This window comes from Mus caroli, unplaced genomic scaffold (assembly GCF_978045245.1).
Source record: "Mus caroli unplaced genomic scaffold, Mus_caroli_1 scaffold_10, whole genome shotgun sequence".
Classification (NCBI taxonomy): domain Eukaryota; kingdom Metazoa; phylum Chordata; class Mammalia; order Rodentia; family Muridae; genus Mus; species Mus caroli.
The window spans coordinates 112,750,782-112,774,098 of NW_028227265.1; the positions used below are offsets into that span (position 1 = coordinate 112,750,782).

General features: G+C 38.5%; 1 protein-coding gene and 1 long non-coding RNA gene across 2 annotated transcripts in view; both read right to left on the minus strand.

The window, feature by feature from the left end:
- Csmd1 (CUB and Sushi multiple domains 1) overlaps positions 1 to 23,317 on the minus strand; it is a 1,626,901-nt gene that overhangs the window by 1,528,062 nt on the left and 75,522 nt on the right. The window lies entirely within an intron of this gene.
- On the minus strand, positions 1,773 to 22,823 carry LOC147002509 (uncharacterized). Its single transcript, XR_015048740.1, has 4 exons — positions 21,639 to 22,823; positions 18,743 to 18,909; positions 9,165 to 9,305; positions 1,773 to 2,026 (listed from the first exon to the last, which is right to left on the minus strand). It is a non-coding gene; the product is annotated as an uncharacterized LOC147002509 (long non-coding RNA).

A 23,317-nucleotide genomic window follows, 5' to 3' on the forward strand; every position in this document is an offset into this window, starting at 1 on the left:
AGTTGGTTATTTTAAATTAAGAATATAGAGGAAGAAGATCGTAAACAGGAATAATAAATCAAATGGTAAATGCCTTGACTAGTATGAGTAGAGAATGTGTAGGCATTACAAATGAAACTCAACTAAATAAACAAAAGGGAGAGAGACAAATCCCTAAGAGCACTATTTGTTGGACATTAATGTCTGTTTACCTGCTGGGGAATTCTTGGGAGCTCTAGCAGAGAATGTGTAATACTTAGGAACTATTTTAAAGTACATGACAAAGGGTGTAAAAATTTTCAGTATCATGATTGCTCACTGCCATCTTTCCTGTACATGAATGCATGACTGTGTCTTATAGAATAGCCATAACTGTGGCAGTCTAGACAGATACATGAGTTAGATAAAACAATGAAAGATGAAATCAAATATAGAAGGATGATAGATGAGATGTATAATAAAGATAAGTGTGAGACAAATGCTAGGTATAGATATATAGATGGACAAATAGATAATAGGCTGATAGACATATAGATAGACACAGAGAAAGATAGTCAGTCTCTCTCTCTCTCTCTCTCTCTCTCTCTCTCTCTCTCTCTCTCTCTCTCTCACACACACACACACACACACACACACACACAGACACACACACACACAGACACACACAGGGGGAAAGGGAGGGAGGGACTCAGATGGACAGTGTCAGATAGTTTTATGTCAACTTGACAAAAGCAAAAGTCATCTCAGAGGAAGGAACCTCAATTAAGAAAACTCCTCCAAAAGATCAGGCTCTATGCAAACCTCTAGGTCACCTTCTTAATTAGTAATTAATAGGAGAGGGCTTAACCTATTGTGAGTAGGGACATCACTGGATGTTGGTCCTGGGTTACATAAGAAAGCAGGCTGAATGAGCAATGGAGAGCAAGCCAGTAAGCAGCACTTATCTGTGGCTTTTTCATTAACTCCTGCCTACAGATACCTGCCTTGAGTTCCTATTTTGAATTCTTTTGATGATGAACTGTGATGTGGAAATATAAGCTAAATAAACTGTGTTCTTAAGTTGCTTTTGGTCCTGGTGTTTCATCATAGTAACAGTAACATGAACTAAGTCATATGTATATACAAAACAACAAGTAGATATAAATTATAGGTATATAGTTGCAGATAAGAGACTAGAAGATAGAAAGATAAGTTATAAATAGATTGATGTATGGTAGATATTGGTAGAGCTATTATAAGTAATGAATTTAGAATAAGGAAATATAATAAGGATATATAATACATTCCCTTTGATATAAAGGGCACCTTTTAAGTTAGCCCACCCATGGCTGTGAGCACATTCATTTGTGCACGTGCATCAACATCTAATTCTATGGGAATCAAATTAAATGCCCATACCCGGCATGTCCTTTCCAGAAGACATTGTTTGATAGCAATCCTCCAGCCATTACCTTCCTTTTTGTCCTTATTCTTGCTATGTCTCAAGCATTGGAGCCAGGATACAGATATCCTATTTAGGGCAGAACATTTAATAGATTTTATAGATATTTGTTACTTGGTGTTTTTACATAGGAATGGAGTTGTTGAATCCCTAGAGTGACCTAGTGCTTGTCGTCTTGTGAAATTCCCATACTAGTCATTTGTCAAAGGCAGGGTGAATTTTGCACTTCCACTAGCTAGCTAACATACCAAGTATCTGCTAACACACCCTCAGCCAAACTCATGGATGCCTCTATTTTGGCATCCCAGGTGTTGATTTACATTTCTCTATTGACCAATGGCATTAAACAGCTTCCAAATACGGACAGGCACTCTCATCAAAAAATATCTATTCAGATCCTTACCCACTCAGAGTGATTATTAAAAGAAGATGTGTATTAAGTCCTGTAACTGTTGATGGATTCCCAAATCTGTTTTGATTACTTGCTACAGAATTGTCTTTATGTTTCCTGTGAACTATTGGGCATTTTTAGTCTTCTCTCCAAATTGAAGTATTGCTTCTACTATCCTCAGTAGAGTTGGCTTTGAAGTCATAAATTGATACCTGCTAGAAAAGGAAAAAAAATCAATTTTCTCCAGTGGATATCACTGGGTATATCAACCACACTCCAGGGCAGACTCCATGGTTAGAAGTAGTTGACCAATACAAAATGGACTTCATGTTTATCTGTGTCTGTCAGAGAGGGCTCTTGTTTTGTTTTGTTTGGAGGGTCTCTTGCTTGTATGGTTGGTTGGTTTGTTTTGGTTTTGCCTTACATTTCTTTTTCTTTGCTATAATTACAATTTTTGTTCTTTTGTGTTATGTTAGAGGCAAAGAGAAGACTATGTTGGTTCGGTAGGGAGGTGGGGAAGATGTTAGAAGAGGTAGACAAGGGAAAAGATTATGACAGATATATTGCATGAAAACTTTAAAGTAAATTTCTTTTCATCTGTTTTTGAAATATGGGTAATTTTTCTGTCTATAAAAATTTAGAGTAACAATCATAGTATCTCAGGAGTTGGAATATTCATTATTCCAGAACCCTGTGAAAATATTTAAGGCTTTCTGTGGAATAATAATTTTATTTTTTTTCACTTTTTAATTATTGATACTTCCATATTTTAAAAAATAGTCTAGATACACTACTGTCTTATCACACACATGATTTAGAAAGGTTGAACTCCACTTTGGACCTTATTTGTTTGTTTATTCATTTATTTATTTATTTGTTTGTTTGTTTGTTTATTTTTACTTATTTCCTGGTGACTCCTCTGATTCCCAGCATTTTCAGGAAATCCAGTTAATATGTACTTTTATTTGAGGTTTGTGTTGCTGTCTTACCTGAAATTAAAAACAAGAACAACAGTATCATTTTATTCATGGTCATAAAATTCAATGCTTTCATTCTCTTTATGAGAGTTTTATACTTTTTAACTCTTTGAGCACTGTGTCTAACATTGTGATATTGATTTTGGCTCGTATCCAAGTTTATTTTTGATGAATTTTTGATTATTGCTATGTGTGTGGGAGAGTGTTGGGGTAGGAGAAGAGACAGAAGAAATGGTAGTGGCTATGCATGCACAGTGTCATGAGTGGAGGGTTAGGGAACAACTTTTGAGAGTCTTTTATGTCCTTCAAGCATGAGGACAGACTTGAGGTTTTAGAGTTCTATGATGAGTGAATCTACCCTCTGCGCCATTTTGCCAGCACTAGAGTCCAACTGTTTCTTTGCCTGTAGAACTCTCTTTGCTCCAGGTCCATTTGTTGAAAAGAACATTGCTTCCTTCATTGGATACCTTAGCAATCTTATTAAATATCAATTGACTGCGAATGTGGGGAGGTATTTTTAGACTCTCGGTTTCCTCCTTGAATCAATATTTCTATCCTTCACTCACTGAAAGAGCATCTTGACACTGTACAGTTAGGTTTGGCCCTTGTCTAGGTCTACTAATAGAACTCTTTAACTCGATTTTTGATTATAACAGTTTTGTATCTGAGTATCTTAACATTTGCTATAAACACATAAATGCAGTATGCGATTAGATTTCTGTCTCTCTCTGTTTCTCTGTCTCTCTGCCTCTGTCTCTCTATCTTTCTCTGTGTCTGTCTGGATGATTCCATTTACTTATCTAAACTACTACCAAAATTTCTCGTGTAGTATTAATTCCTTACCTTGTTACGGATCTTAAGAAGAACTCTATCAGACTCTCAGCATTAACTATGGATTAATTGTGCCTTGGGGGGGGGAGGATGTTCTTCATTAAATTGTTGAGCATTCTTATTGCTGGTCGAATTGAAAGAACTTGATTATAAACGCTTCTGTATTTTGTCCAATCTTTTCTCTGCACTAAGATGATGATGGTGATGTTGGTGAATAATGATGATGATGATCCTATGACTTCTGTCTTGATTTATTATCATTATTATTATGAAGAGTTATATGTAGTTGCCACAGCATGTATGGGTGCGGAAGTCAGAAGACAATGTTTTGGAGTGGTTACTTCTCTTTCCATCTTTATGTGCCAGGCTAATGTGGCAAGTGTTTTAACCTACTGTACCATCATGCCAGCTCATCCATTTATTAATGGGTCTCAGAGATGGCCCCTTCCATAGAGTAGTCAGGGGCAGACCTTCTATAAAGCAAAGTTCTCATGCGGCTGTACAAAAAACTAGTGTCACCACACTTCCATTGTCCACAAGGCAATGCAATAATTTATTCACTCCTCCAAGAATCCTGGCAATAAGGTATGCCTGATTCTCTCACATAGAGCAACTTCAGATATGAATTCCATCTGGCTTTCTTTGTTTCTGATCTAACTAATTCTTTTTCACATTTCTGATTTGGTCTTGCCGATGTAGTTATAAGAATTTCACATCCACGTAATAGTAAGTCTGAGTCTGCAGGCTTCCACCTCTGTGCTGTCTTCGTAGTGTATGGCGAAAGGCTGTTAGGGACCCTAAAAACGTCACTGGGCACTAGTTTCTTCTCTTATATCCTTGAAAGACTATGAAAAGTTGGTTTTAATTCTTTCACTTGAGAAAATATTCAGGCCAGAGCTTTCCAGAGTGAGAGGACAGATTTTGTTACTAATAAAACTACAGTATATAGCTTGAGTGAGATTTTGTGTAATTTCTTTAGTCACTTTCTCTACTAGGTTTTTATTAGAATATGTTTAACTTCTAAGTTATTTTGTTTATTGTTGTAAAGTTTTTATATGTTTATTATTTATTCATTCTTTGAATTTTTATGCAAGATTACACTGTATCTTGGTTATATCTAAACCTTCCCCTCCATCTTCCCCTTTCCTTTCCAAGGGAATAACACCTCCTGAGATCCCCAAACACAAATCCCTTACAACTTCATGTCATCCTTATTTTTATTTTTAAAATGTTGTTTTGTGTGTTCATTTGTGCAGGATTTTTGTAGGTGCAAAAGGTGACCAGAAACCAACTTTGTGAGGTTGATTTTTTTGTTTGTTTGTTTCCGTTATGTTCATGCCAGTGGCTGAAGTGCAGTGGGTCATCAGTCTGCCGATACCAGTGACTTTACTTACTGACCAGTTTCATTGGTTCTTAAGCTATTATTTTATGATATTTTAATTTGTGCAATATTGTTAATACAATTCTTTATGTCATTATCAATTTAATGAATTTATAGTCTAATTTCTATCTAATTAGAAGGTTTAGCTGTGCTTTTCTATTATTGGCGCCAAAGGAACATTTATTTTGACCATGTACACAATGTGTACATAAAGATTTACATCTCCCTGTCAACCCAACCTCAGTAGTGATCTACAATGAAGGCACACTGTTACATAATCATCACATTTGTGTAAAGTATTATATTATTTAATTACAAAAGTAATTTTATTTCTGAATTTTTTCTTTTCCTGAGGATTATTGTTTTATTTCCACATATTTTGTCTTTTGCACATTTATTTCTGCTATTAATTATAAATGAAATAAAGAATTTATTCTATTTATTTTCTCTATACAGATTCTTTGGAGGGAGTTAGGTTATGTAATTTTAAAATTTTTTAAAAATTGTTTTTTTGAGACAGGGTTTTTCTGTATAGCCCTAGCTGTCCTGGAACTCACTTTGTAGACAAGGCTGGCCTTGAATTCAGAAATCCATGTGTATCTACCTCCCAAGTGCTGGGATTAAAGGCATGCGCCACCACCATCCAGTGAAAAGCAGATTTATTTATTTCATTATTTCATGCATGAGTGTTTTGCTTGGATGCATATATGTGTACCTCATGTGTGCCTAGTGCCCATGGAGTCCAAGAGAGAGCATTGGGTCTTCAGGAATAGACTTACAGATGGTTGTGATCTGTCATATGGTGCTAGAAATCAAATGTGTGTCCTCTGGAAGAGCCACAAGTGCTGTTAACCACTGAGACAACTCTAGCCCAAATATTTATCAGATTCATATCTTATCAATTTTTTGTTGTTTTATCTATAAGTAGAAGTAATGTTTTTAGTATTTTGTTTGGTTTGTTTATTTATTTGTTTGCTTGTTTCTTTTGAGAAGGGGTTTTGCTGTGTAGCCCTGATCATCCTGGAACTTGCTCTGGAGACCAGGATGGCTTTGAACTCATGGAGATCATCTGCTCTGCCTCCTAAATATTGGGATTAAAGGCATGAACTGCCACCACCACCACCACCACAACCACCACCACCACCACCAGCAGCACCACCAGCAGCACCACCAGCAGCACCACCACCAGCACCTGGAGTCTTTAATAGTTTTTCAACATTATCTTTCACTCTGTCTCCTTGTTATATTAGGTTTTGCCTTATGCAGTTGCTTTTAGTTTGTTATTTCTTTATGTGTTCATGACTGCTATATCATTGTGATAGGAAGGCAATTTTATAGCTTTAAAACATTTCATTTTATCTATAACATTTTTGCTTTACACTCTACTTTGGTCAATATTAGTAAAGACTTATCTTGCTGTTTACAAAATGCCATTTATTTAATCCTTTAAAAGCAGATTTGTAATTTCTATTAAATTTTTTCTCCTGTTGAAAGGGTGTGATTGGATACTATTATCCTATCTCTGCTTTTTAACTGAATTGATTAATCCAATCAATTAGCAATCCAATTTAGCAATATTAATGGCATAGTTGTAATTAAACCTCTCATTTTACTTCTGTTTATTCATGTTTTGCCCCACACCTTCCTCTGTCTTTCTTTGAATTAAATGATACTGTTCCACTGCCCCCAGTAATTTCATGGATGAGTTCTCACTGGTCCTCAACAGTTCGTTTAACTACTTACATAGGTAAGGGCATAATAATTGATTTTAATGAAAGATTCTACCTAACACACATATGCAGGATTTGTGAGTGAGTGTGTGTGTGTGTGTGTACACATGTGCGTGTGTACACATGTGCATGTATGTTTGTAGTTCATTCCCAAGTGGTGTTGATCAGCCTCTCTATCACAGCAAGTATCAAGAGCTTGTGTGCCCAAGCTTGCTGTTGTCAGGGTCTGGATCTTGGGTCTCCTGACAAATGCGTCCTTCATGGTTTTTCCTCACATTTCCCTAATGTCCTACAATATGTTTCACCTTCTAAAATTTGTATGTTCCATCGGTTCCTTCTCTGGAAAGGAGTCCCTTTAGGGCTTTTGCCCCATTTTTAAATGGAATCATTTATGTTTTTATACTTTGTCCTCTTACTGTTAAGTAAAAGGAATCACTTCTCTTATAAATATATTTAATGGAATAGTCATGTGTGATGGTTAAATATTAGTTGAAATGAATTATCAATATAATTGCATGAAATGAAATAAATAAAATGGGAAAGCTTAACTTTGCAAGTGAGTGGGTTTGGAGTATTTGACAGGTACTCAGCAGCTGTATGCATAGACACCATACAACTCGAACACCATAAACTGACATTTTCCATAATGAACTTAGGAGAGAAAATGGACCTTTGAAGCTGATGGGATGCTTAGTTTTCAATTGCATAACTAAGCACAATTACATAAGTGACAGTTACATAAACATGACCTTTACATTATTCTATTAAATCAACCAATCGAAGACCTTCAGGTGAGAAAAGAAAAACTTACCCTTGGGTATGCTGAACTTGTGAAGAAATTATTTTGTGTCTGGTAAGATGTAATCTTTAAAGGGATATTGAATTTAAAACACTCCCTTTATGCCAGCATCAAGGTAGCTAACTAAAATCCACAGTCCTCTTTCTTTAGCCCAGTGACTACTTCTAGGAACTTCCCAGAAGACAAACATCTAACAATATACATACACAAACAGAGCTATATTTCATAACTGTAAAATGTTGAAAATATCTTCAGCTGCATATTTAAATTGTGAGAGAACAAATTACAATTGATCAACAATTCCTTTAGCACCTGTAAGTGAAGGTGTTATTTACTAAAATAAATGAAGAAATTCTCTAGAAGCTGACAGGAAAGCACTTGCATGCAGCACTGACGATCACTGTGTGATGCATCCCAACACAGAGGGATGCTGACATTGATGTACGAGAAGTGGAGGTAAGAGAAATAAGTGTGACTCCTTACTCAGTGAAAATCAACCTGTAAAGTCGATAACTAAGAGAATGAGTGCTTCCACAAGGCAGATGGAAAAGCGGTCATAAAGGCTGGGCTAATAGAGAAAGGATTAAACAGCCTAAAGATCCACTGTTCTCCTTTCAGAATGGAGCTTGCTTGTTGTGATGTGCACCTGTAGTCAACTCAGAAAGAAACACAGCCAACCAGGATATTATGCGTGTAAGCCAAATAGACACACAAACAGTATGATCAATATTGCAAAAGTAGATGAGGATAGCATAAAGCAGATGGGAAGGAACAAAAATAGCATAAATACTTAGCATAAAAACTTTGGAAATATTTAGACTAAGTAAGATTGAAGATGAAAAATGCAGATACTCTATTTGGAATCACAATTTCTTCTTGTATTTTTATGGATTAGAAATCTTTACATGAGATTGCATTTTCAATTTTTTAGAAAAGCATTAATAAACACATCTTGGATAACAAGAGCCTTATTTCTCATTGGATAAAGGATGGAGGGTGAAGAATGGAACTCAGAGATAGTCAGTTGAAGTCAGAGGCTCCATACAAAATTAGGGTTGGAGGGTATGCGTGTGCGAGACTAGTCTGTCTGTTCCTCTGAGAGGAGCAGGAGCATCAAAGCATGGGTAGCAAATAGCAAAGTCAGCACATGGATCTTTTCTCCAACAAAGGGGCCAGAGTACTTGGAGCAAAACTCTGACCACAGGGCAGGAAGAGGAGAGGTTCAGAGACAATTTAGGGGGCAAGGATATTTTCAAAAGCTTGTGGAACAGATCAAAAGTTACAGTGCCCAAACTGAAGGGATCCAGGAGAGATCAAACTGCAACAATTTCAGCAACAAATTAATTATCATGACAGTTTATAATCTATGCTCTGACATGGACAAAAACAAATGAATGGAAGATAGGAAGAAAAAAAATCTCCACTTAAAATGGAATTCCAATTGCTAACCATGAAGGACTTGATGAAAATAGAAACATACAAACAAACAAAAGACAAAAACAAAAACAAAAACACTTGGTGATCACAATGCTACTACTGAATGTTAGAAAGAGAAACAATGCTACCATCCTGCAGATTATAAAACAACAGTGTTGCCATAGTGTAGATAATGATGTGTCAGGCAAAATGCTTTACCTGGGCTGTAAATGACTCAGCAGTTAGGAGCTGTTCTTGCAGAGTACCTGGCTTCAGTTCTCAGTGCTCACTCAGTGGCTCACAACCAACTGTAACTCCAGTAACAGGGGATCTGATGCCCTCTTCAGAACTCCACAGGCACTGCATGCACATGGTACAGGAACATGTAGGCAAAGTACTTATATGTGTAAAATAAACAAACCTTTAAAACTATAAAAAGAAGCTCCACTGCCTACTGAAGACAGTAAATGAACGTAGACACCCTGACACCAGGTACAGTCTTCGACTAGTTCCATTGATACCATAGGTTCAGGGCTACCTTAATCTTGAGCAAACAAAACCCAGTCCAGAGACAAGATAAAAAGATTGCTTCAGACTAGGCAAGACAGATGTGCCACCATCTCAGTGCAGAGAATGATGCCAAATCCTATGGGAAATTCTCCAATATTTAAACATATTTTGAAGATGATGCAGCAATCATTTATTAGTACTGTATTATTTTCCAAGTTCTGTACACTGAGGCATGGTTATCTGGGTTATTATCATTGCAAGAAGCTAAATGAGGGGGTTGCATAGATTCTGTGTACTTGGTAACCATTTTTTAGTTGTTTTTGTTTTAACTCAAAGAAAAATGACAGCCTGCAGGGTCTGGTTGGAAGGGGACTGAAAATAAGATTAGGAGAATAAAAGGAGGTGTAAAAGAAAGCAAAAAGAAAGAAAACCAGCCTTAGCTAAGACCTTGGCTGTTTCAGACATACTCAACACTAAACACTCCTAGCACATCAGCCAATCAGAGTAGGACTGACAGGTACCCATAGTGTAAACCTGATCAGAATCCCAGTGACCAGACAGGGCAATCAGAGAGCACTGCAGAAGTCTGTGTACCCAGCTAAGGATTCACTAAATCTCAGATTGTACATCTTGACATTGTACCCTGCCTACATATCAGCATTGTGTTTAGCTCTGTAAGTAATTACTGGAAGTCCTTGAGGCCCCTCCAATGTGTGTGTGTGTGTGTGTGTGTGTGTGTGTGTGTGTGTGTGTGTGTGTGTGTGTCTGTCTGTCTGTCTGTCTGTCTGTCTGTCTGGGGGGGGGGTGTACACATGCCCTACAGCAATCTCATGAATCAGAAACTAGTTCTGCAGAACAAAATGGTCATTTTATAATTCCTGCATACAATGAAAACTTTCCTCTAACATTTGATTAAGGCAATTGTCTATCTTCAGGAACATTTCATGAATATACTGAACTAGAACACCAGTGCTGCCTTTCTCTCAGGTGCCTGATGCTTTAACTTCTTCCATTTGTTATATTTTTGAGATTTCGTACATGAATACCGTGCACTTGGTCATGCTCACCCCTGTTACCCACTCATATCTTTACCAATCCTGTGCACCCACTTCTTCCAGCTGCTTACCCTCTGACTCCCATATCTTATTTTTAATGCAAGTATTCATGGTTGCTATCTCAGTTCTCTCTAATCCTGGCTCTTTTCTTTCTTTCTTTCTTTCTTCCTTTCTTTCTTTCTTTCTTTCTTTCTTTCTTTCTTCCTTCCTTCCTTCATTTCTTTCTTTTCTTTCTTCCTTCATTTCTCTCTTTTCTTCCTTCCTTCATTTATTCCTTTGTTTTTTTCTTCCTTTGTTTCTCCCTTTTCTTTGTTTCTTCCTTCTCTTTCTTTTTTCTTCCTTCCTTCATTTCTACCTTTCTTCCTTTCTTTCTTTCTTTCTTTCTTTTTTTTCTTTCTTCAATTATGTCTTCTTGAGACTATAATTTATTTCCTTCTCTCTCTTCCTTCACACTCTCTCTGATATCTCATTTCTTTCCAATTTGTGGCCTCCCTTTTTGGTTATTTTTATGGCACCTGATTACAGTGCAAAGCTGTGGGATCTAGTCCAGACTGATACATCTACAACACAAGTCCTGCCCCTAAGGCTCAGGAATTATTGCAGAAGAGGGGAGAGTGGAAAGATTCTAAGATCCAGAGGACCAGGGAGTTTTCTGTGAGACCATTGTTTTCTAGAAAAGTCAGAAACTACATCTATGAAGTCTCATTAATATATCTTCCTAAATACAATCTGAACAAGGATGATGCCAGTATACATGGGAAGATGAGAAGGGAGGTTTATGAGGCCTCAAGTCAGAATGATAAAAAGTAATGAATGTTAAGAGTGGACGAAACCGTCTTCCTCAGGAAGAGCAAGCGTACCAGTTACCTTCCTTGCTAGTGATCAGCACTGGGATCAAACACAGAAGTAGGCAGTGCAGGGCGCACTTTTATTTTTAGGAAGGCTTATACTTGGCAATGACACAAGTGTGACAAGAGTCTGGTAGTGAAAAGAGAGACAACAGTTGTCTGTGAGTTGGGGAGGTTCCAGATTGGTGACTCGATACGTGTACCTATTGGTCACAGTGCTGGATAGGCAGACTATGCCTGCACTTTCCCTCCAGGTCTGTGTGTCCTGTGGCTCCTCCAAGGGTAATGTTCTCAGCATCAGTGAGATGAGCATTCTATTTTGGAGCACACTGAGTTCTTGAAGACTTTGTGAACCACAGCCCCAGCTCCTCTGCTGGCCTCCAGCACCATCACGGGCAACAGTAAGTCATGCAAAGGGTTCAGGTTGGTCTCACTCTGTGGTTGGTTTGATATTAAGAATGCAAGTCATAGCCAGGCCTGGTGGCACACGCCTTTAATCCCAGCACTTGGGAGGCAGAGGCAGGCGGATTTCTGAGTTCGAGGCCAGCCTGGTCTACAAAGTGAGTTCCAGGACAGCCAGGGCTATACAGAGAAACCCTGTCTCAAAAAAAAAAAAAAAAGAATGCAAGTCATAAACTAAGAAACTTCCAAATAGAGACACAAAGTAGCTGTGCTCACAGGAGTACACTTAATAGAATATCAGGAGGCAGAAGCTTAGCAGCCTTCCCCCTGCACAAACCCCTACTCCATCTGAGGAACAATCTGTAAAGTTCTGAAAATATCCCTGTAATCTAAATGTGTGGTGATTACAATTTAATATTTATATGAAGGTAAATTTCTATGTCCAAAACCACAACTCTGATAAATAACACTAATCTCATCAAGCTCACAATTGTAGCCTTGTAGGAGACAGAGACTCTTTGGGGCAGATCTATCACAGAGAATAAATTAACATTGGTTATATTACCAAGCTGGACTTTTAAAGATGAGATGCATTTATGAAGAAATGACTGAATATTAAAGATCTTTTTTTAATTTAAAGTTTGTTAGTGCATTAAAGTGATGCATTACTAAAAGATCATTTTCTCTGGGGATTTTGCCTTCAAAGCCACAGCATCTTATGATTTTAAATATCTTTTTAGGAAAATGTCTTAAGCACAGTTTCAAATGTTTCATTAGTAGCTGCTCAGACAGATTTCTTAAAATTGGAAGCAAGATACAGCTCTCCTTCAGGGCTTGTATCAATGCACACAAATCACTTTAATAGTTTTCAGAGAAACACCAACTTGTTTCCTGATGCTCCCTCGTTATTTTAGTCAAGCAATTAATTAGCAGCCGTGAAGACCGCCTTAATTAAATGCGTTTACATTATTTGTTTAGACACCACCTTGTTTCATCCGCTGATTGCACCCGTTGCCATCCACTCTTTTGTCTCCTGTTTTAGCAAACAAACAGATGGCGGATTATTGGGGATGGGAGTTGCAAGATGAAGGCCTTTAGAGACATGTATGCGGAAAGGGGTGGGGGGACCAAAATAGCTGCTACCACTGAAGTAGACACTCTACCACCACCATATGCATGTCAACACTGTGACTCAGTGGAAGTGCAGAAGGGAGGAGCGCAGACCCTTCGCTGCTTTTTCCCTTGTGAACACATTTTTTTTCTAGCCAGCTCTCACCTGCCACTTAACAAAGTTGCTTCACTTAGGTACATGACAGAACTTTCCAAGATCTCTTTGAAGCATTCAAATATGGCTGCTATTAGATAATTGTCTCCTGCTTGTTTGTCTGCCTCGCTATTTAAATAAGATTCAGGGCATACATGCTGGCATTTGACTCTGGCCTCACTTTGTAAGGAAGTGCCAAGAACTATGATAGTGCAAATGTGGTAGCTGGATAGCCAAGAGTCCGGGCTTAACACAACCTGTTTCCTGCTCCTGAAAATGTAGCTTAGAAATACAATAGAAAGATCTGTGAGTCTTATTTTCCTAACTTCAGAACATGACAAATATTTTCAAGGTTGACAGGACTACATTGCATCACTAATATTTGCTAAAGCATTAGGCATTATCTGACCTCAGGGCACAGTGTCGCTAAAGACGTAAAGTCATGCATTGAATTTGAGCCTTCTGATGAGCTCTGCTATCCAGCACCCACTGACTAACCTCCAGTGACCACCCTACTAACCAGCTCCAGCTGACTAATCTCCACTGACTACCAGTAAAGCCCTGCCCTCACTGATCACTCCTGCTGACCAGATCCCCTCTTATCAGGTTTCACTGGCTATTCCTCACTGATCAAAATCCCTTATCATCCCTACTAAGGAGCACTCACTCACTAGCCCCCACTGACCACCCCTACTGACTAATACCCTCTGACTAGCTCCCAGGACTGACCAGCCCTACTGACCAGTCCCCCTTGACTAGCCCCCACTGACAACCCCTACTGACCCTCCCCTTATGACCAACCCCTGCTGACCAGTCCCCCTCTGACCAGTCCCCTCTGACTAGCCCCCACTGACCACCTCTACTGACACTCCCCTGCTGACCAGGACCCCTCTGACCACCCTGCTTCTTGCACTGGGTGAATAATGAACTCCAGCGTTCTCTTCCTCAGGCTTATCACCTCTTTGCAATTACACAGGTAATTTTTTTGGTTAGTTTTTGCCTATTGCTGACTTATTGCTTTTACTGTTTTAAATTTTGACTCATTTCCTATTTTATCACTGGATATCAGTGAGCAACAGTATGGGGTGGGATTGATGTGTGCTGCTCTGTTCATGAAAGAAAGCACAGCATCTGTTTGTCAGGACCTGAGAGGACATTCTCCCCTTTGCTCCTGAAGTGTTAATATCTGTTTTTGAAGGTGTGGTATGACATCAGAACTTGGAATCTGCAGTTCCAGACAGAGAGACCTGTAAAACCTATGTTTTGTTGTCGTTTGAGGGGCTTTGGTTGTTGTTTTCATCTATATTTGAGGGGTTTTTATAAATTGGTTTTTGTTCTGCTTTATATTTTTTAAGAGAGGAAGAAAGAGCATTGGCGGGTGGGTATGGAAGTAGGGGGGATGTGGGAGGAATTGGAAGAGGGAAAATGACCAAAATATATTGTATGAAAAAAATGATTAGAATGGAGGAATATACTACTGGTTACTCTGTCTTCTTCAGCACAGGCTAGTATTCCTCTTTCTGCTATGTGATATCTAGAAATGTTACTCAACCTTCCTGAGCACTGACTAGTAGTCCTTCTGTGCCATGCGATGTCTAGAAATGGAACCTTATTGCTATTTCTTTTTACTTAATAATTAAAACGTTTTAATCAACTATATTAAACAGCTAAATAATTGTCCTGCTCATGCTTCCTCTTTAATCCTGTAAGACTATTTTTATGTGTCTAATCTATCTTCCTATGTGGTTTATAAACTTATTACATATGAATTCCAAGATAATTCTGTTATGAGTTTTTAATTTATCCTTTGAGTTGTTTTTAATTGTATTGTGTTGTTTTCAGTATAAACCTGTACCAATATTAGACTTCCCTAGGATGTACTAGAGTGTCTTTCTAGAACCCAGGATAATTTCCTAATCAGACGTTATAAAAACATGCATTCACGTTCTCTAATCATATTGTTAAGTATGTTTGACTTTCTCTAAAAGCCAACACACAGATGCCAATTACACTGTGAATGTGGCCATGTGTCTATTGGCATGCTAATTCTTTCTACACTGTTTTCTATCCAGAGGGGAGCTCTCTTCTCCCAGCAGCTTCAACTGTCTGCATCATGGGGCAGGTGCGTGCATCATGCAGGTGGGGATATGGGTAAATGCTTATCTCTCAGTGCCTCTCTGCTCCTTTCAGAGACAGTGTTGCAGGATTTACATCCTTGTGTCATGTTAATACCACCTGGCATCTGTGGTCCATCCCCATGCTCACACGTGATCCCTCTAATGCCAAAAGAATGTTATTTTAATAACATCAAAAGTGCAATTTTCAGTATCATCAACTTGTGTGACACAGTTGACCTTTTTTGTCTTTTTAGTATTTTCTCTCCTAAAAATTGTACTAATTTTGTGTTTGTTTGTTTGTTTGTTTGTTTTTGAGACAGAGTTTGTCTGTCAAGCCCTGGCTGTCCTGGAACTCACTCTGTAGAGCAGGCTGGCCTCGGACTCAGAAATCTTCGTGCCTCTGGCTCCCAAGTACTGATATTAAAGGAGTGTGCCACCACTGCCTGGCTAATTGTGTTTTCTTTTAGAGAGCCGAGCATTTCATATAGTTTACCAAGTTTCTTTCCATAAATTCTTTACTGTCTCATACATTAAAATCCTCCTGTGAATAATATTTCTGTTCCTTTTCTGGGTAGGAACAGATTCTGTCTCCCTCTCTCTTCTCTGTCTTCACTGACTTCTCAGCACATCAAAGTACTTTTCTGAATGTGTGAAAAAATAAGTTTTAGTGTTTCTACATGTTAGCTTTTCATTTGATTTTATTTTTAAGGAAATATTTCAGTGTAATTGGCATTCTGCCTTTTTCCTCTGATTGCTCTATGTGGAGTCTACTAGACCTCACAGTCCTTCTGCCTTGTTCTTGTCCTGTCCTGGGCTTCATGTTTGGATTACAAATGGAATCTTCAACACCATTTATGAAATAATATAGTAACCATTAATTATCATGCATTGCCAAGAGGATATCATTTTGCAGTGCTGATACCTGAACACAGGGTTTTGTACATACTAGGCAGGCATGGACCACTGAGCAGCATCCCGAGCATGCATGTGGATTTTAATGTTGGCTTGTACTCTAGGTTCATGTATGCATGTGCACTGTGTGTAGGTATAGATACACACACACACACACACACACACACACAGAAAAATATAAAGAAGATACCTAAGGAGCTCTCCTTGTCAACAAATTTTCTTTGTATTCCATCACAGATAATCTGCCCTATGCCAGTTTGCTTTTGAATTGTACGAAGAGTATTTCATGTTATTGGCCATGAACCCCTGCTGAGAACACACATTTCTAAGACTGTAGACTTAGAACACAGGGTCAGGAGTCATAGCACATAGGGCATCTGCTCTCAGTGATTATTTTTACCCCCCCTGTTAGCTTCGGAAAGCTGCTGTACAGCTCTTGACCTTTGCTTTTGCATGGAAAACATACTCAACTTAGCACTGTTTACAAAGTGGTCTGTGTGGCTTCTCTCTCATGGTCCGATTTCTGAAGGACTTTTACTTAAAATAAATTTGATTTATTTGACAGTTGTTAGAAGAGTCAACAACTGTAGGAAAAGACTCAGTGTCTATACACAATTTAGATAAATATCAGCCTATGTTATCACCTGGATATTTTACACCAGAGCTCATGACCTGTAGTTTCAAATGCTATGTACAGTGACTTGACTTGAGAACCCTGCCTTGGACAGTCCATATACATTTTCTAGTTACTAGTTAATACCCTCATCTACTGCAAACACCATGTTCTCATTGAGTCCCAGTTATGCTTTTAAACTTTACACAATCTTCCAAAGTAGAGATCTTGTTGCTATACCGCACCAGGTCTTTGTACACCTATGCCTCTTTAATTCTCCCCCAATTTCAGCTGCTGGGGCATGATGGCAGCGCACACAATGTTTCAGGCTTCCTCACTGAAAGGTCCAAGGCAGAGGCTGTCCAGATGTGAGATCAGCATCCCATCGAGCATTGCTGCTGGTGGTTTCTGCGTAGCTTGCTGCCTTCTTTCATCCTCTGTTCTTTCACAGTATATTTAGTGTTTTTAATGATGTCCATTAAGTACACAGGATGGGTTTTAATGTGACTCTTTCATACAGGTATATAATGTATGTCAAAATAACCATTTCCCACAATGCTTTTATCCCCTGCAGACCTTCTCATTCTTTTCTCTCTCCTAATGAGCCCCCTTCTACCTCCATGATAACTTCTTCTCCTAACTAGCCCCTTTCATGACTTGTTTCTTGATCCAATGAGTTTCATGACAGCTTCTTAGAGAGTCAAGGATAACTGGTTATTCACAGGAGCATAAACATCTTAGCACTGAGAAAACTGCTTCTCCTCCACTTTCAACTGCATCCACTAACCATTCCTTCCTCATCCATTAGAAAAGAGATTACTCCAACCTCCTCTTGTTTAAGCATCAGGAACTAGTCACAGGGGATTGATCCCATATGCAATGAAAGACTAAGTCTCTCACTGAGGGAAGGTTAGACTCTCACATGCTACACAGCCATAAGCCTATCCAAGATTCTACAGTATGGAAGGTGCATAATGATGGACTATTAACAGGGCTATCATGAGAATCTAAGGGTGGAAGCCTCTAGACCAAGGCAGAGAAGACCTATATTGATAAGTTTGGGTTCTTTGTGCTTCCCTATTGTCTACCTTGGAACTCATGGCCTGATTCAAGGCTCTTATCTCCTGTCCTGAGCTTCTCTCTTTCACTTCTCACAATCTGACCTACTCATTGGCATGATTATTAGATCAAATTTAGAGGTTAGACATGACAACATCCTGGATGGTTCTTATCAAGCATCTGATATTTACAGTTTTGCTTTGATTATTTCCTGAACTGCATGTGCAGTGTTAAAATCATATCCTCTCCTCCATGCAGTGAAGAGAAAAGTGCAGATCCAATGGAGGCTGAGGAAAGCCTCATCCTGTTTCTACTGTGTTCAGTTCTCCTTTGTTTATAATAAGTACATTTTTAAGTATTTATTTAAGAACTATAAAAGGAACAGAAAAGAAGTTGAGGTAAAGGTAAGGAGAGTCTTGCCAAGCATGCTAATGCAAACTATTTGTATAGACCGTGATCTAGGGAGATGGTGATTGAATCAGTTTGAACAAGGGAGATTCACAATGAATGAGACCTGCTGAGAAAATGAACAGCTCCTTTCCACTGACTGATAAGAAAACCTTTAAAAGCTGCAGTGGGATATTCTAGATTCTATTTCCCCCTCTAATATCTTTATTCACCAAATTGTTTACTTGGTAATATTTGCAAGAGTACACTCGTTACTGGAGTACAGAAACCATCAGTCATAAGTACAGAGAAAAGCTCCTGTTCGCAGTAATAACGTGGCTTTGTGGGCAGAATGACTTTATGTTTTACTTCACAATATTGCTGTACTCAGAAAAAATAGAAACACATTTCTAATTCATTATTATTTACATTTTATGTCGTTTTTTAATTCCGTGAATTCAATTTGAAGGAGAGAGTGAACAGGTACAAGAAAGGAAAATAGGAGAGAGACAGAGAGAGAGGGGGGGGGAGAGAGGAGAGAGATGAGAGGAGAGAGAGGAGAGAGAGAGAACACTAGTTTTAGGTTTCCTTTCTGACAGTGAAATTAAAACCAAGGACACAAGCTCTCACCTATGGGTGTTCTCGTTCTTGGCCCAACTCGGCACCTATGTTCTGCTTCCCCATCTTCTTCTTTCAGGGTTGGGAACATGGCCAGAGAAGAGCATGGAGCTTGGTATTTGAAGTCCATATCTCATCCCAAGAGTTCAGCTTTTGGTTGTTCCTTGTTTTTGGACAAACTGCTCCAATATTAGAGGAAAGCATTTAAGTGAGTAATTTAATCATTAAGGACTGTTCAGGAACAATTTAATGTAACACAAAATATAGGTAAAGTATGCATGTATGCTTGCACATTTTGCTGAGTTGGAAAACGAATGGCTGTCGAATGCTTATGGCAGCAGGGGATGGTGGTGCATGTAGAAAGAGAACAGGTGGAGGATGCTATAGTCTTCTCAAAGAACAAAATCTCCATTTCCTAGCTCTCAGAGACAAAGTGTATTTTTGGCAGCATCTGATTGATTTGTGATTTTTAGTGATGATTTGTATGCTACACCTGATATTTTGCATGCCAGTGTGGTGATACAGGGACCAAGGTGCCTGAAGTACCCTGTAGGCCTGAGGAGTTGACAGCAGTGCAAACACACGTGGTGCCTCATTTGTTACAATGCAGGACAGTGATACATGCCTTAATGCATCTCTTCTTTTGACTCCAAGTTGACCATGGCTCACAAAGCATATCAGACAGTGTGGAGTGGCTCATAAACATGAGTGTAAGATGAAATTTTTTAATGAAAAGTTTTATGAAAATTGCCAAATTATACAGGCAGGTGAGCATGAGAGAAAAGAAAATGGAATCGATTTTATGATAGTCCTCTAGAAAATCACTTTGAAAGCAATGCTAATTCAGCATACTCTCAGAAGGTGGGTGGTTACTTACCAAATAAAATTGAAGAATAAATTTATATTTATATAAATTAAAAAATTTGGGCAGGAAAGTGATAGGTGGTGTGTCCCTTTAAAAGATTAAGCAGAACATAAGATGTATGACTCGTGATATGATAAGATTACACTTAGAAATGATACATTTTATTCTAAGATTATGATATAAAACTATCTTTAATCATGGAGTGAACCATGCCTTCTGAAAATAGACTAGTCATGGTTTTGTGCTAAAAGAAAGTCTGTCCTTTGGGGAGAGCTTGGTTGGGTAGTTTTTGGTTCTGCCTGATTTAAACTGCTTAGTCACTAGACATCTGTCAGAGTAGGTTGGCTAATACATGCTACTGATAAGCTGTACAGAAAAAATAATTTTTATCATCTCCCTCTATATTCATGTATAGAAATGTGTGTGTGTGTGTGTGTGTGTACCTTGGAATTAAATACCATTTCAAGTAAATGCTTCACTCAGGAACATTTTCTTGAGGGTATGAGAGACTGCCCCATATAGATATACAGCTAAAACTTAGTGGCAACAGACATCTTTTTATCCCCTTCCAAAGATTAGGCTGCTCCAAATAGAGAAGATACATATTGTAGAGTTATTTGAAGAATATAAAAAACATTTATCTCAAGAGGAATTTTATATGATTGGAAAATGAAGTGAGATGTGCATCCACAGTCAATATACAGAACAGTAACATTGTTGCCCATTATCTCCTGAGACTTTGTCAGCTCTGTCAATGTCATCACAGTTTTTTAAGAGGCTTCTCTCATATGCATCTGATGCCACTCTAAGCCCGGAGTTCACCTCAGCCTGTCATGCTGGGACTGCAAAGTGGCCCCACATCTATTTCAGCTGCCTCTCTTGCTGTGGCTGTCTGAGTACTAAGATGCAATCCACTTTTTACTTAACATCCGTCGCCTCTGGGTGTGTGAGGCATGCTGTTTCCTTTGCTTAAAAAATTTGAGATAGCCATGTCTTGAATAGACTCTTAATTGAAATTGTGATTATTTTTTAATCATCACTATAGTATCACAGGGAAGCTTTCTCTTCTTGGGTTAAAAACAAGGCATGGTGTACATGATAGTTCATTATACAAATAGTATCAAGAAGAGAAGAGGTAGTCAGACACATAATTAATCAGAATTAATGTGTACTTTTTGTGGTATTGACAACACCCTCTGCTTTCTCAGACAAGCTTTGTGACATCTCACCAACTAGTGTTTACCTAGTGTTAGGATCCTGAGAATCTAAGACCTTCAGGAGAATGTCATCAGGGAAACTCATAAGACATATTTTCTATGGAGCCCTACTGTCTACTTAGAATGTCCTCTCCTTTTCAGAACCCACCTGTCTTTCTGCAACACATCTTTGAATCTCCTCTGCTTCTGCATCTAACTACATGGTTTCATCTCATCTTCTTTTCTTAACAACATCTCACAGTGGCCAAGAATCCATCTACCTGATATAAGGGCACTCAATGATAGGCACTTCCCATGCTAGCTCCCTCTCAGCTCCACCTACCAATTAGCAACCTCCTACAGACATATTAGAATAATTGGAAACAGCCCTTTCTATCTCTGAATAGTCAAATCACTTGCCAATGTTCATGCAAGAAATGTTGTCTCCATCACTGAACCTTTACTCTGCATTTTCTTTGTTAGATCCATTGCCCACTTGTAAAAGGCTTACTTGCTAAGTGGTGTTCTACTTTCTTCTCTTCCTTCCCTATCCTGACACCCAAGGTTAAGGAGTTCCTGGTTACTGATCTCAACATGGTAATTCATATATTCCTGACACCACCCAGTGCTCACTTGTTCAGACAATCACCAAAAAATATGATTATACCCATTTTAGAGAAAGTGCATCTTTCTAGTTTCTGATCGGAAGCTATATTCCTTGACCATATTTTATCAGCTTCCCTCTTGATACCCAACTATGACAGAACAAGAGGTGTGTGTCTTCTTCCTTCTGTTTGGTGTATATCTCCTTCAGCAGAACCCAGCCAGCAGTGCAGCTATCACTCACCCTTCTTTCCAGGAATCCCCATAGGAAAATGCAGAAAAACATCTGTTATTTCTTTTCCTTTCTGGAAAATTCTAAGGGCTCTTCCACTACTGTCACAATTGAGAATGAACATTTTCTCAGAGCTCCATGAAGCTTCTTAAGATGCTGAGGAACACACTGGCAGCTACGTTGGAATAAAGACAGCAGATAAATGGTAAGCGGAAGCATCCTTGCCCTCCCCTATACTGTTAAGTGCTACTTGACCATTCACACTTTGCCTGAATATAGTAAAAAACGTAGTCAGTCAAACGAGGATCTTCTTCATGAATGGGCATGAAAGCAAAGCCATAATTTCAACTTTGGATATCATAGCAGAGGCATGTCTCCATAGATGAAGGTGAAGCACAAACTATTCCCCCTGTGGCTATGTGGTCCTGCATGCAGAAGGTGCATCCAAATGACTGAATTTGTATTGACTAATTTGCTTAAGACTAGCAATTATGTATTGAACTATATTACAAAGGAATTACTCCACAATCATTGAAGAGATGAATGAAAATTATAATCTGATCTTTAGTGCAAATACCAGCTTACAGTGGAGTTGTATATGAGTCTGCCTTTTAAGTGAATGCTATCATGAAATATTCATTACCTTTGTTCCTTGATGGGTTCCTATTGTCCTTTGGTTCTTTCTTCTTTTATGTTTACATTATTTAACCCGTGAAAAGTCAGGATGTGCACAAGGTACAAAAGTCAACACCTTGTAAAATACAATTGGATATGTCCGGATCAGAATTCTATGACTTTCCTGGACAGACAGTGACTCACCCTGTGTATCATCTATGTAGTAGGCTTCAGTAGTGCAATATTTTAATTATCACTTGCAGTTTTAGCCATGGCCAATCAGACGTACATTTCATGCAAGCAACATACTACAGTAAACAGACTTAGCATGTTCCACTTTACATTCAGTATCAAAATGTGAGGACGCTTTCTCTTAATAAGATATAGGAGCCATACCAAACACTATTGATAGGCATTCAGGTAGTTTTCTTAATGAATAGAAATTTTGCCTTTCACTGTTTGTGTACATTTGTATCATGTATGTGTGGCCCATGTGTATGTTTGTGTGTGCACATGTGCCCATATATACCTAGAGGAAAGTGCTTGATTCCACTCTACCACCTTCCATCTTATAGTCGGGAGACAGGATCTCTCACTAATCTAAACTACATTGTCATGTAGAAAGCTCCAAAGCCCTCCTGCCCCCACTGCTGAGAATGCTCTGATGACAGGTAGCACACACAATGCCAAGCTTTTTGCATGGGTTCTGAGAATTTGATCTTAGTTCCTCATGCTTGAAGAACAAGCATCCCTATGTGCTGAGCCATCTTCATGGCCCCTTCCAACTGTTTTTTAATTATCCCACTTTCTGAGGGCAATGAACACACAGCTCTTTGATTGCCTGACTGTGTGAGTACTTGAGGAGATACATGTTTCAATTTTTCGTTGATACTACAGCCACTAATAAGTTAAACAGACAACTTAGAAACACCAAATAAGAAATCCACAAATGTAGACTTTATTAAAGTGGTATTGCTGTAATGCAAACACAGGGGAGATTTAAAAACAAGAAAGAAGAGGCACTAAGACACAGAAAAAAATAGCTTCTTAGCACTTGGACTAGCCTGAATAATACC